Below are 12074 nucleotides of genomic sequence, written 5' to 3' on the forward strand. Positions count from 1 at the left end.
CTTCCTTTTATCTGTTCCTTCAGCACTGGTTCCTTCTTATTTGTGGCTGACTCAATGCAGAAAATCCTTTAACTCCCCCTTTTGTGACTAACTTGTATTCCAGGAATCTATCTGGGAGGGTTCTGGGTCGTTCTTCCAGGCTTGTAATATAAATGGATGGATGGATGGATGGTGTGTGTATGTGTGTGTGTGTGTGTGTGTGTGTGTCTGTGTGTCTGTGTGTATGGTGTGTGCGTGTGTGTGTGTGTGTGTGTGTATGGTGTGTGCATGCGTGTGTGTGCCTGTGTGTGTGTATGGTGTGTGCAGGCGTGTGTGTGCCTGTGTGCCTGTGTGTGTGGTGTGTGTGTGTAGCGCTGGAGGATACAGCCCTCCACACAAGCCTCATCCACACAAGGACACTGTCCTTTGGCTTTGGACACCTTAATCCAGAATTTCTCAACCTTGGTACCAGTGACATCTTTGGTTGAATAATTGTTGGGGGGTGCTGCCTGGTGCATGGTAAGATATTTTGCAGCATCCTTGACCTCTGTTCATTAGATGCAAGTGGGATGCCTTCTTTCCATAGTTTTGACAACCAAAAATGTCTCTAGACATTGCCAAATGCCTCCTGGGGGCAAAATAGTCCCCTACTGAGAACCACTGCCTTACCCTAACATGTAATCATTGATTTAACTCAGGTGGAAAACACACCAGTAAAGAAACTTGGAAGAAATGCATCTTCTGTTATTCTAAGATACTCAGATCTCCGTCATATGTTTCAAGGAGCAGGACTCTTGTTAATTAATTGCCTGCTGCATTGTGAGTTGGCATCGCTTCTGTTTTCTGCATATCCTCCTCCTTTACGCCCAGATCAACATGTTCATTTCTAAAAGTCAACAGCTTTCCAAAACTATTGGGAAATGGGGTCTTGAGCAATCTAAAAGTCCTGTACAGTATTTTCCTATAAAATTTAAGGCATTTATAGAATTTTGCAGAGAGTTTTCTTGTCATGGCTAAGCTCTTGAACTTACAGACAATAACCATGGCTTCTCTGCACTCAGATGTCATACAGAATATAAACTGTAATTTTAAAAAATGATTTCATTGAAAGTATTAAGCATGCAACTACATTGAATGATTTTCTTTCATCCTGAAGCTATTTTAGTTTTGGTTCTAGAGAGTGTTTCTTTTACAAGGATAGAAGAAAGCATGGTTTATTAAAACCCATATAGCAAAACTTAGCTTAGTTGTACATATCAACTTCCATCAGCAATTTGGTGGGGTGTTTGAGAGCTGTTGTTGTTGATGAGAATCCTGATTGATTAATGTACTGCTGTTCAATTTCTAAAGGTTTATTTGAAGAAAAATAAAGATTAATGGTTGAAGAAGTGAACAAATTCTGATTAAATCTGTTCCTCAGTTTGGGCATGGAGAACTAAAAAGGGCGCTCCTAGTACTGTGTTTATGATGTGAGCAGAGACTTTTGTTCAGCAAAACAAAATCCACTGTCTCATTAAATAAAATTATTTGAAGCACGGGTTTTATGGTTATTTGTTTATATTCAATTTTTGTATAGTGGTGTGATGGTCACAAGCATTTGGAGATTAGTTTACATCTAGTTTAGTGATTGTTCACTTTTAAGTTGAGCACTGAAGACTAGGTAGGCATTCAAACTACTTAGAAAATATGCAGAGTTTGAGGGTTGGATGTAGTTTGTGGTAAACTGATTCTACCAGTGGCCTGGTGCATGAATTTGTTTACATTGAAATGAATTAGAGGAAATATTTTAATATCACTGTTTGCCCTTTCTCTATAAGTGTCAGAGATGAAAGAAAATTAGTAAAAATGTACGTGGAAATCTAAATATAGAAAAGCCTAAGTGACCAAATGACCGAACGACCAGTCGACTGGTTGCTATGATGCGCACTGATCACCAGGGGGCAGATGCTCAATCAGGAGCTGCCCCTTGGTGGTCAATGTGCCACTCAGCTGACTGACGGGCGCCAGATGCTGGACTCATGGCTGACAAGTGCTGCTACAGCTGCAGGCGCTTCTCCTGCCTCCATGGCACCTCTACCGAGTGGTGGCAGCAGGCACAGTGGGGCCAGAATGAGCAGGAGTGGCATGGTGCCACTCCTCCCTGGCCTCCTGCTGCTTCATGCACAATTACATCCCATGAGGGGTTCCGGATTGTGAGAGGGCGCAGACCTGGCTGAGGGACCCCACTGGTGCATGAATCTGGTGCACCTGGCCTCTAGTAATATATAAATTGATTACTAAGTAAACAATAGCAACATGATATAACAACAAATATTTTCCATGAAATTTTTACTGTCAGAATCTTCGTTAATCATTATTTTTTTTTAAATATACCTGGTATTCTGGAAAATTTATATCATTTGGACAAACTTTGCCCTTGCTACAACATCGAGTGGTGAGTGCACATCATAGCAACTGGTTGGATGGTCAGACACTTAGCATATTAGCCTTTTATATAGAGGGATTTTGTTAGACTGAAACTAAGACCCAGACCCTTAGGAGATCTCCATGTTCTTTAAGAAATCCACGAAATTTGTGCTTTTGCTTCAGTTATAGTATTTTTCAAAGAAATTAATATCATATTTAGAGAAAGTAATGACATATTCTTTATCATATGGCTATCATGCAACTATGATCCTAGTACTCATTTTTGTTATGTACCTATAAGAAATGCAATTTATCCAAATGATCTATAATAATAAAAGTGTAATATGCTAATTAGACCAGACGTCCTTCCAGACAAACCCAGAGCTGCAAGGGACGCCCGGGGTCCAGGTGCCAGAGGGAAGCTGGTGCCGGCAGCGGCGGGAAGGAAGGCCTAGTCTTGCACAAATTTCATGCATTGGGCCTCTAGTATTCTCATAAAAATATGGAAGGCATTGCTGAGGGCCTGTGGGAAATTTTTTTTTTTTTTTTTTTTTTTTTTGCCTTTTAAAGATGTCTGTTTATTATTCAAGCATGAGAAATATTGACCCAGCTGCATCATAACTTTTCTTAGAAAAGATGAATTAAAAGGCCTTGACATTTGGAATTTGTCCTAATCCCAAGGCCCATTAAAAAAAAAAAAAATACTATGTTCCAAAGTTCAAAGTGACTGGATCAGAATAGTAGGGGGGTGGAAGAGAAAATCGTAACCAGAAAGGGTCACTGAAAATCCTATCAGACCTGGCACCCTTTTCCCCAAAAGGTAAACATTTAACCAGTCAGGACAGACACTTATTTATCTTCCAGTTAAACTTTCCCAGGTGTATGAATGACTCATTAATTGTTTACTTTATACAAGACTTTATTGGCCATCTACCATATTCAAGCAACTGTGGGAGCTACACTACACAGGGACTCCTCCAACTGCCTACAGTTACTAACCACTTGGGAGAGTTAATCCAGTCACTCCTGGCACAGGTTACATGCAAACCAATGCGTGGCTATAGGCCAACCGTGTGTTAAAAGAGGCATTGCAAAACCATTGCAGAAAGGAAAGATTATTCATTAAAACGACGTTAAAGCACTTGGAAAAAAAATTCTCTCACACCTTTCCTGAAAATATTTCCAGAAGGAAAAAGAGAGTAAAAAATATATATTTTTTTAATTATAAATTAATGCAAAGCAAATATAGGTAGATACTTATCTTTGGATGAGAAAAAGACTTACTAAATAAAAGGTATAGAAAAAAATAAAAAAGATTGGTCGGCTTAATTATGTAAAAATTTTTTTCCTAACAACTTTTTAAAAATATATTTTATTGTGTGTTGTTGTTTTTTTTACAGAGAGGAAGGGAGAGGAATAGAGAGTTAGAAACATCGATGAGAGAGAAACATCGATCAGCTGCCTCCTGCACACCCCCTACTGGGGATGTGCCCGCAACCAAGGTACATGACCTTGACCGGAATCGAACCTGGAACCCTTCAGTCCACAGGCCGACACTCTATCCACTGAGCCAAATCAGTTTTGGCTCCTAACAATTTTTTTAAGAAACAATCAAAAGAAGGGGGCTGGGCAGGGTGGCTCAGTTGGTTGGAACACTGTCCTATACACAGGAAGGTTGCAGGTTTGATTCTGGGCCAGGGCACATACCTAGTTTGCGGATTCTATCCCTGGTCCAGACGCCCATGGGAAGCAACTTATTGATGTTGCTCTCTCACATCAATATTTCTCTCTCCTTCCCTGCCTTTCCCCCTAAAATCAATAAAAACATTTTTTCTAAAAAAAGAAGGGGAGGGAAGGGAGCCAAGTAGTGAAGCTACTTACAACATATACTCAAACGGTTAAAATCTTTAGTTTGTTTTTAAAAAAAACTCGTACAAATCAACAAAATGTGCACTCAAATAGACGTTATGAATAGTCAAACACAAAGGTATTACATATGAACATTAGGGAAAAGTTTACAAATTGAAGAAAAGAAAATAAACAAAACAGAGATAAAATATTTCACACAATTTGTCAGCAAATGAACATATTCTCTATTGGTATGACTGATTTTACAAAGGACATTCCATTGCTATAGAGAATGTAACCTGGAAAACAATTTCTTGAAAATAATTAGGTGATATGTATTAAATGCCTTAAAATGTATATGCTATTATACACTTTAATCCAATTTTAGAAATTTGTGCTGTGAAAATAGTCATCAATTACACAAAGATTTGTATAAAAGGATAATTATCAATTTTGAAAATGCCAACAATAAAGCATAAGTTGAAATAAAATTTGAATGTAATATTACAATTCTGTAACCCTCATAAACACACGAAACCCTCCCCTCACATATACATATGCAAAGATGAAAGACTGTAAGAAAATATTCCAGGATGTGCAGTAATTATCTTTGGATCGTGGATATGGTTGACATTTATTTTCTTTACACATGTCTATGTGTTCCAACTTTTCTATAACATTACTTTTATAAATAGAAATAATAAACACTATAGAAATAGAAATCCACCTATTTTAAAGGGGTCTGACAACCATGGAACAAAACCTAACTAGTGAAGAACGTTTATGGATTTATGTTTGTGCAGAGGGAGGTAAAGTGTAGAGAATGAAATTCTTTTTTTTAAAATATATTTTATTGATTTCACAGAGAGGAAGAGAGAGGGATAGAGTCAGAAACATTGATGAGAGAGAATCATCGATCAGTTGCCTCTTGCACACCCCCTACCAGGGATATGCCCACAACCAAGGTACATGCCCTTGACCGGAATCGAACCCGGGACCTTGCAGTCCGCAGGCCGACGCTCTATCCACTGAGCCAAACCGGTCTCGGCGAGAATGAAATTCTTATTTGGCGAGTTCATGCTCTGCTGCCAGGTCCATTTCCTTCCGAAGAACGTCTCCCAGAGGATGCGGCCTGCTCCCATCCTCTGCCAGCATCTTTGTGAGCATCTCCTTGTAACCTTGAGGGCTAGATGGCCACCAGCCTGTTCGTGGTCTTGCTCACATTCTGAAGGTGTTTAGTTTCTCATAGACTGACTACGTTTAACTTGCGGATTTTTAAAAGCTAGCCCATGGATGAATGCCCACAGGATGATCAACTTAATTTCTTCCTCGAATTACTGTATTTTCTGGCGTTTAAGACGACCCCCTAATTTTACAGTTAAAACGTAGGTTTAGGCCTATATTCGCTGTATAAGACTATCCCCCACTTCAAAGAAAAGACTTACTTTGCTGTCAAGATCTGCAGGTAATTTTTGTGCAAGTTTGGTCTTTTGCCCCCAATTTTCGGTTGACTTTTTTTCGTTTCAAAAGTCGTCTTATACGCCGAAAAATACGACTTCATATATAATCTTGGTAAATCCAGCATTACAATGGCTTTTTAATTTTTAGGGAACATTCTTTTGGCAGATTGGTCCCTCTGAGCATTGGCATCATGAAGACATTTTCATGGAGAAGAAATCAAATTGATTTTCCAAATTTTATGTAGCCCCATTCTACCAATATCTAAAATCCAAAGGCTGCCTTTTTATTGACCTATTTTTTAAAATAAATTACTTTTGCTATTTTTTTATAATACTATGTTTTTATTGATTCTTTAGTAGAGAGAGAGAGGAAGGGAGAGGGACAGAGATAGAAACATCCATGAGAGAGAAACATCAACATGGATTGGCTGCCTCTTGCATGCCCCCTACTGGGGATCGAGCCACAACCTGACCAGGGATCGAACCAGCGATCTCTTGGTGCGTGGGACAATGCTGAATCCACTGGTCCACACCGGCTGAGCTTATCAACCTACTTTTGCTTAATGAAACTCCAGGGAGCAGCTGCTAAGATTAATTACAGATAGCAGAGAACATACTGTGTGACCTTAGGCAGATAACTTCAGGTTATAGAGCCTAGCTCCTCCGCAGGTATAAAGTGAGGTGTGGGTTGCATTTCAGAGGTCTTTCAGTTTGAAAATCCACTAGTTGAGTTGGAATTCTTAAACTTCTTACCTGAAGTTGCTGATACTGCACTGGACGAGGAGCTCAAGATTTGAAGGAACAGACAGGAGGCCAGCGTGCCTGGAGTGAAAGGGACATGTGGAGAAATGGAAGAGGACTGAGAAGAGGACTGGGGTGGCTGGGCCCAGTCACAAAGGTCTCACAAAGGACTGGACAAGAGGAGGGATTAAAAGGTCTCAAGCAAGGGAGTGAGTGACAGCTTTGCTTAAGATCATTTATCATTACACCCAAGACCTCCACATTCCTTTGCTAACAAAATGTTTCCCTAATGATTATTTTATACTTCAAATAGAATAATCTTGGTAGGATTCAGCATTACCAAATACACAAGTACTTATGGATATACTGTATAGTGAAAAGTAAGTTCCAGAAACACCTGTTGCTCAGCCACCCACGTCTCGCTTCCTAATGCAAGAAATTTGTAGACATATGAATGTATATGTCTATTCTCTTCTGCTTTAGCAAAGATTAGTATCATGCTGTACACTCCCCTTTGCTTTATTTTTTAAAATTGGCATAACAGTATGTCTTAAAGATTATCAGTTCCTATTGATAGTCTTTGCTATTACAACAAAGTTATTATACCGAAGTTTTGACTACTGTTATTGTGGCCCCACTCAGGGAAGCAAAGACTCATAAAACTTGAAATTTGAAAGATATCAAAATCTCATGTAGTCCCAGCCCTAGTTTTTACATGTGAAAAAGTTTCACCCAAAAAGGTCTCCTTACGGTATCATAGGAGGCTATGACGCTGGATCTTCAGTCTGACTATACTTTCTGATCATAAAGTTATATATGTTGTAATTAAATACATGTTTTAAACAGTATGCATGGTATGACCCAGTGTGCATTCTTTAAACCAGTATGTATGATGCACAGAAATGAGTTTGAAAGGCTGACAGTGGTCATCTGGGGATGTGGCAATGTGGTGATCATTACACTTTTTTATTTTATTTTTTAATATATTTTATTGACTTATTTTACAGAGAGGAAGGGAGAGGGACAGAGAGCCAGAAACATCAGTGAGAGAGAAATATCGACCAGCTGCCTCCCGCACACCTCCCACCGGGGATGTGCCCGCAACCAATGTACATGCCCCCGACCAGAATTGAACCAGGGACCCCTCAGTCCGCAAGCCAACGCTCTATCCACTGAGCCAAACCGGTTTCAGCCATCACACTTTTTTATAGCAGCTTCAATGAGATATAATTCATACTACACAATTCACTCATTTAAAGTGGAAATTCAATGGGGAAAGAGAGGAATTTTTACTGAATATAGTTTTGTAGTTTTTTAATATGAAACATGAATGTATTGCCTAATACAAAATTTTAATTTAAAAAATAAGAGTAAATTCAATGACATTTAAAATATTCAGAGTTGTTCAACTATTTCTGTAATCAATTTTAAAACATCACCCCCCCAAAATAAAACACTATAGACATTAGCAGTCTCTCATCATAATTACACTTTTTATTCTTATGTTGTATTTTTTCTAGAAGATTTTGCAGCTTTTATAATAAAAACATTGATATTTCTACTTTTATAATAAACATAAATATAAATTAGAAGTACAATTAAAATAAACCAATGTTTACTATAAAAGTAAATATACAGCAGTAATAGAGAAAAGTATTTCAAAGATGGTAAAATCACAATGGTGATTTTATTTCTAATAAGTAATTAGGCATATGTATTTTAGATAATGTCCTATTGGTCTTTTCTATGCATAGTCATATATATCAATGAAATAGTTTTCTCTTTGTTATATTGTGAACATGTTCAAGTCCTTACATAGTCTCTGAGTATGATTTTTTTAACTGATTTAAATCTATAGATATACCACAACTTTTAGCACCATCTCATTATTTCCTTAGGCTAGATTTCTAAAAGTAGGAATCTACATCCTATTTTCAATTACCAAGTAATTTAAACTGTTTCCAGTGGTTTGTTCAGCTCACCACTTTGTCACTATACCTCTTATCCTTGCCAATGTGGAAATTTAAAAAATTCTATGGTTTAAATTGCATTTATTTGATTGCTAATGAGGCTCTCCCTTACTCAACTGCTTGTATTTTTCTAATTTTCTTTTCAATTAATGACCTTTACCTCTTTTTCCACTGGAATGTTAGTGTGATGTTTATTGATAAGAGTATAAAGAGTTATTTTTTTTTTCCTGCTGAGCACTGAAGGTAGGAATTCCAATCTATATACACTTTTAAAGATTAACTTAGTTTTCACTTATTATTTCCCTCATTTTTTTGCAATGGAACTGACTTCCTTTCTCCGGGGGACTCTTCAAGTCTGTGGTACCAAAGAAATTCCTAGGGATGAAGAAGGGGGCAGTCTGTGAAATTCCTTGTATTTTCATAAAATGCTTGTTTGCCAGTTTCATCCTAAAGCTCCAAAAAATTGTACTGTATTTATTATCAATGATATAAAACCTGCCTTTGATTTTCCTAAGTAGCCAGAAAGTTGTATTCCCCCAAATTCATCCATCCTTATGAAGGGTAATGTCAACCCCAAATGGTACGAGGGTATATATAAAATGCCCCAAGCCTCACTCCATGTCTCTCTTTGACAGACATGAGTTTTTAAGCCAGTGAACAGTCCGAACTTTAACTATGACTCAGTTTCTCCTAGTGCTCCACCGCAGAGCTAAAAACCCTTTAGTTTCCAACACAGAGATCCAATTTGGAACAAAGGAAGTAAACATCTCACTTTTTAACAGCTAAAGATGTCATACTGATCACATCTAAGAAACTGGAGATTCCAAATGTCAAACACTTCAATCTCTTTCTAATAGAGAGGACCTTGGGAGGTAAAGGAAATACAAAAACAGCAAGAAAAAAAGTGTTGATGACAGTGATTATTTCTGGATTTAAAAATTTATGTCCACAGAACCTATTTGGTGAAACGAGTGAGAGGAAAAGGCAATTTATTGACCTCAGTGAAGACACAGCAAAGGTGGTTACACACAATCCCACATAGAGCTGAGATGGGCTTTCGGTTCAGAAAAGCTTACTCTTGCTGCTAGAAATCTGGTTTCCCTGTTGACAAAAATTAAAATATTTCAAAAGTGTAGATTTGTTGACAAATCAAGTATTCATCAGAAATTCTTCCACTGTGAATTGTCTGCTTCCACTTGATTTCCAGTTATGTTTCAGGCACCAGTAACACTGAATAATCAAACACAGCCTGAATTAGGTACTCTTTGATTGTGAAAATTTTAAAAATTGCCTTGTATTTTAACAGTCATCACTATTCAGCCATTGAAATATCGATAGAATGGTGGGGTTTTCTGTTTTGAAGGCTGGGGGCACTATTTAAAAATAAACTTCATCCATTATGTCCTTCAATTCCTTCATATTTCACCAAGCATCTGTAAAACAATGGGCATTTGCTTACCCAATCATAAAACCGTTATCACACCTAGCAAAATTAGTGGATTCCTAACAAAATTAATGATTACTTGGTATGTCCAATCCCCAGTTCAGATTCTAATTGCCTAGATTTTTCTCAAAAAAGACTTTTATCAAATGAGGATGTAGACAATGATTACATATATCATTTGGTTGTATGGCCTTTTAGTAAGTATCCTTTAGTTTTGGGATCAGTTCATCCTCCCTGTCTCCCCAACCTATTTATTTTTGTTATTGTTGTTGTTGTGGATGATGATGATGATGATGCCATTCCAGTCAGGGAATATGCCCAGGTTTCAATCCCTGGTAGGGTAGGAAAAAGGATAGAGAAAAAGAAACATTGATGTGAAGGTGTAACATCCCTACCTTATGAGGTTACACTTTCAGATCAATGTTTCTCTCTCTCTCTCTCTTCCTCTCTCTCTAAAAATCAATAATATATATATAAAGACATAGAGGCTTAAAGAATTTGAGTGAATTCCCCAAAAAGAGGTAGTTAATCAGTACAATGTAGAATTCAGGTCTTTTAATCCCATTCTAGCACACCCCTTCCCATATATCATGTTGTCAAGCCGTCATTTTACAGTATTTATGATTTAAGCAATCTAAATGTTCAGAAAATATTGTTGCTTTTTAAAAAACGCACTTATACCCTACTTCTTCGATGTTTGTTTACATTTAAAATTCCTTATAGTTTCATAGTCAGGATTTAAAATTTGTAGCTTGCTTTTCCTCAATGTCCGGCCCATTGAAGTTACTCTATAAGTGTTACTTTCTAAAAACATACCAAAATTAATTGAAAATCTCAAGTTTTCCAAGAATAAAACAAAGTATAAAAAATCTCATAGCAGATCAATAAAAAGTTCTAGTGCTTTCACTCAGAATTTGAAGCAAAACTAATAAAAATGCACCTACAGCAAAAATTAGGATCATCTATTAAAAACTTAGAAGACCTCAAAAACAAATTCACTTGCTGTAACCTATTTTAGTTAAGTAGAGCTTATATCTTTCTATTGGTGATAAATTAGTACATGAAATAAAGCATGGCTATTGGTAATCTACACTGAGTAGCCAGATTATTATGATCTCTGAACGCATAATAATCTGGCCACTCAGTATATATACATATATATATATTAGAGGCCTGGTGCATGAATTTGTGCATGGGTGGGGTCTGGCCAGCCTGGCAAGGGGGAGGGGACATGGGTAGTTGGCTGGCCTGCCTGCTGGTCAAACTCCTGACTGAGGGAACAATTAGCATATTAGCCTTTTATTATATAGGATATACACTGAGTGGCCAGATTATTATGCCTAAATAAGCTGGCCACTCAGCGTAGATGTTCCCAGGAAGCACAAAGGTGGAGAGGACACAGGGAAAAAGAAGGTGGAAAACACATCCTTTCTCGTCCATTTCTTACAGGCTTCAGAGAAGATGCAGAGAAGGAAGCAAAAATTAAATCAGTATCAATAGTTCCAGCTTTGTCCTTTTTATTATTTTTTAAATAGGTTTTCTAAAATATGTTTTTATTGATGTGAGAAAAAGAGAGAAAGAAAGAGAGAAAGAGAGAGAGAGAGAGAGAGAGAGAGAGAGAGAGAGAGAGAGAGAGAGAGAGAGAGAAACTCTGATGTGAGATCAGATGCCTCCAGTATCCACCCCAACCGGGGTCCTAACCCAAAACCTAGGCATGTGCCCTGATCAGGGACCCAACTGGTGATCTTTCGGTGCACGAGATGATGCTCAACCACTGAGCCACACCAGCCAGGGTGAGCTTTGTCCTTTTTAAAAAGTCAGCCAACAAAGCGTTTTTGAAGCCAATTTTAGCTAATAGGGACTTCCTATTCACATGGGCTGTATGCAAACTTCCTGTCTTCTAGAATTCTGATGAGAAATAGTTGCTTTCAAACAACACAACTTCCTCACATAAAAATGACAAATTCTTGGCCACATTTTCCCCTCTGTCCTTATACGGTTGTTAAACCAGAGGTCACAAACTCTTGGAAGTTTGTTTATTTCAGTCCTTAATATATCTGAAGAGATTTTACAATATTATTTGTTACCGTGGAATATCTGCATGGTTGCTGCTGATTTTTTTCTTTTTCAAGAAAGAGAAAAAGCCTCTTGTTTTGAAAAACATGTTTTTAAAATAATTTTATAGATTGCAGATTTTGTAAACGATCCCGTTAATTGTTGGGAGGG

Source organism: Pipistrellus hanaki (assembly GCF_964339955.1).
Source record: "Pipistrellus hanaki genome assembly, chromosome: 8".
NCBI classification, from domain to species: Eukaryota; Metazoa; Chordata; class Mammalia; order Chiroptera; family Vespertilionidae; genus Pipistrellus; species Pipistrellus hanaki.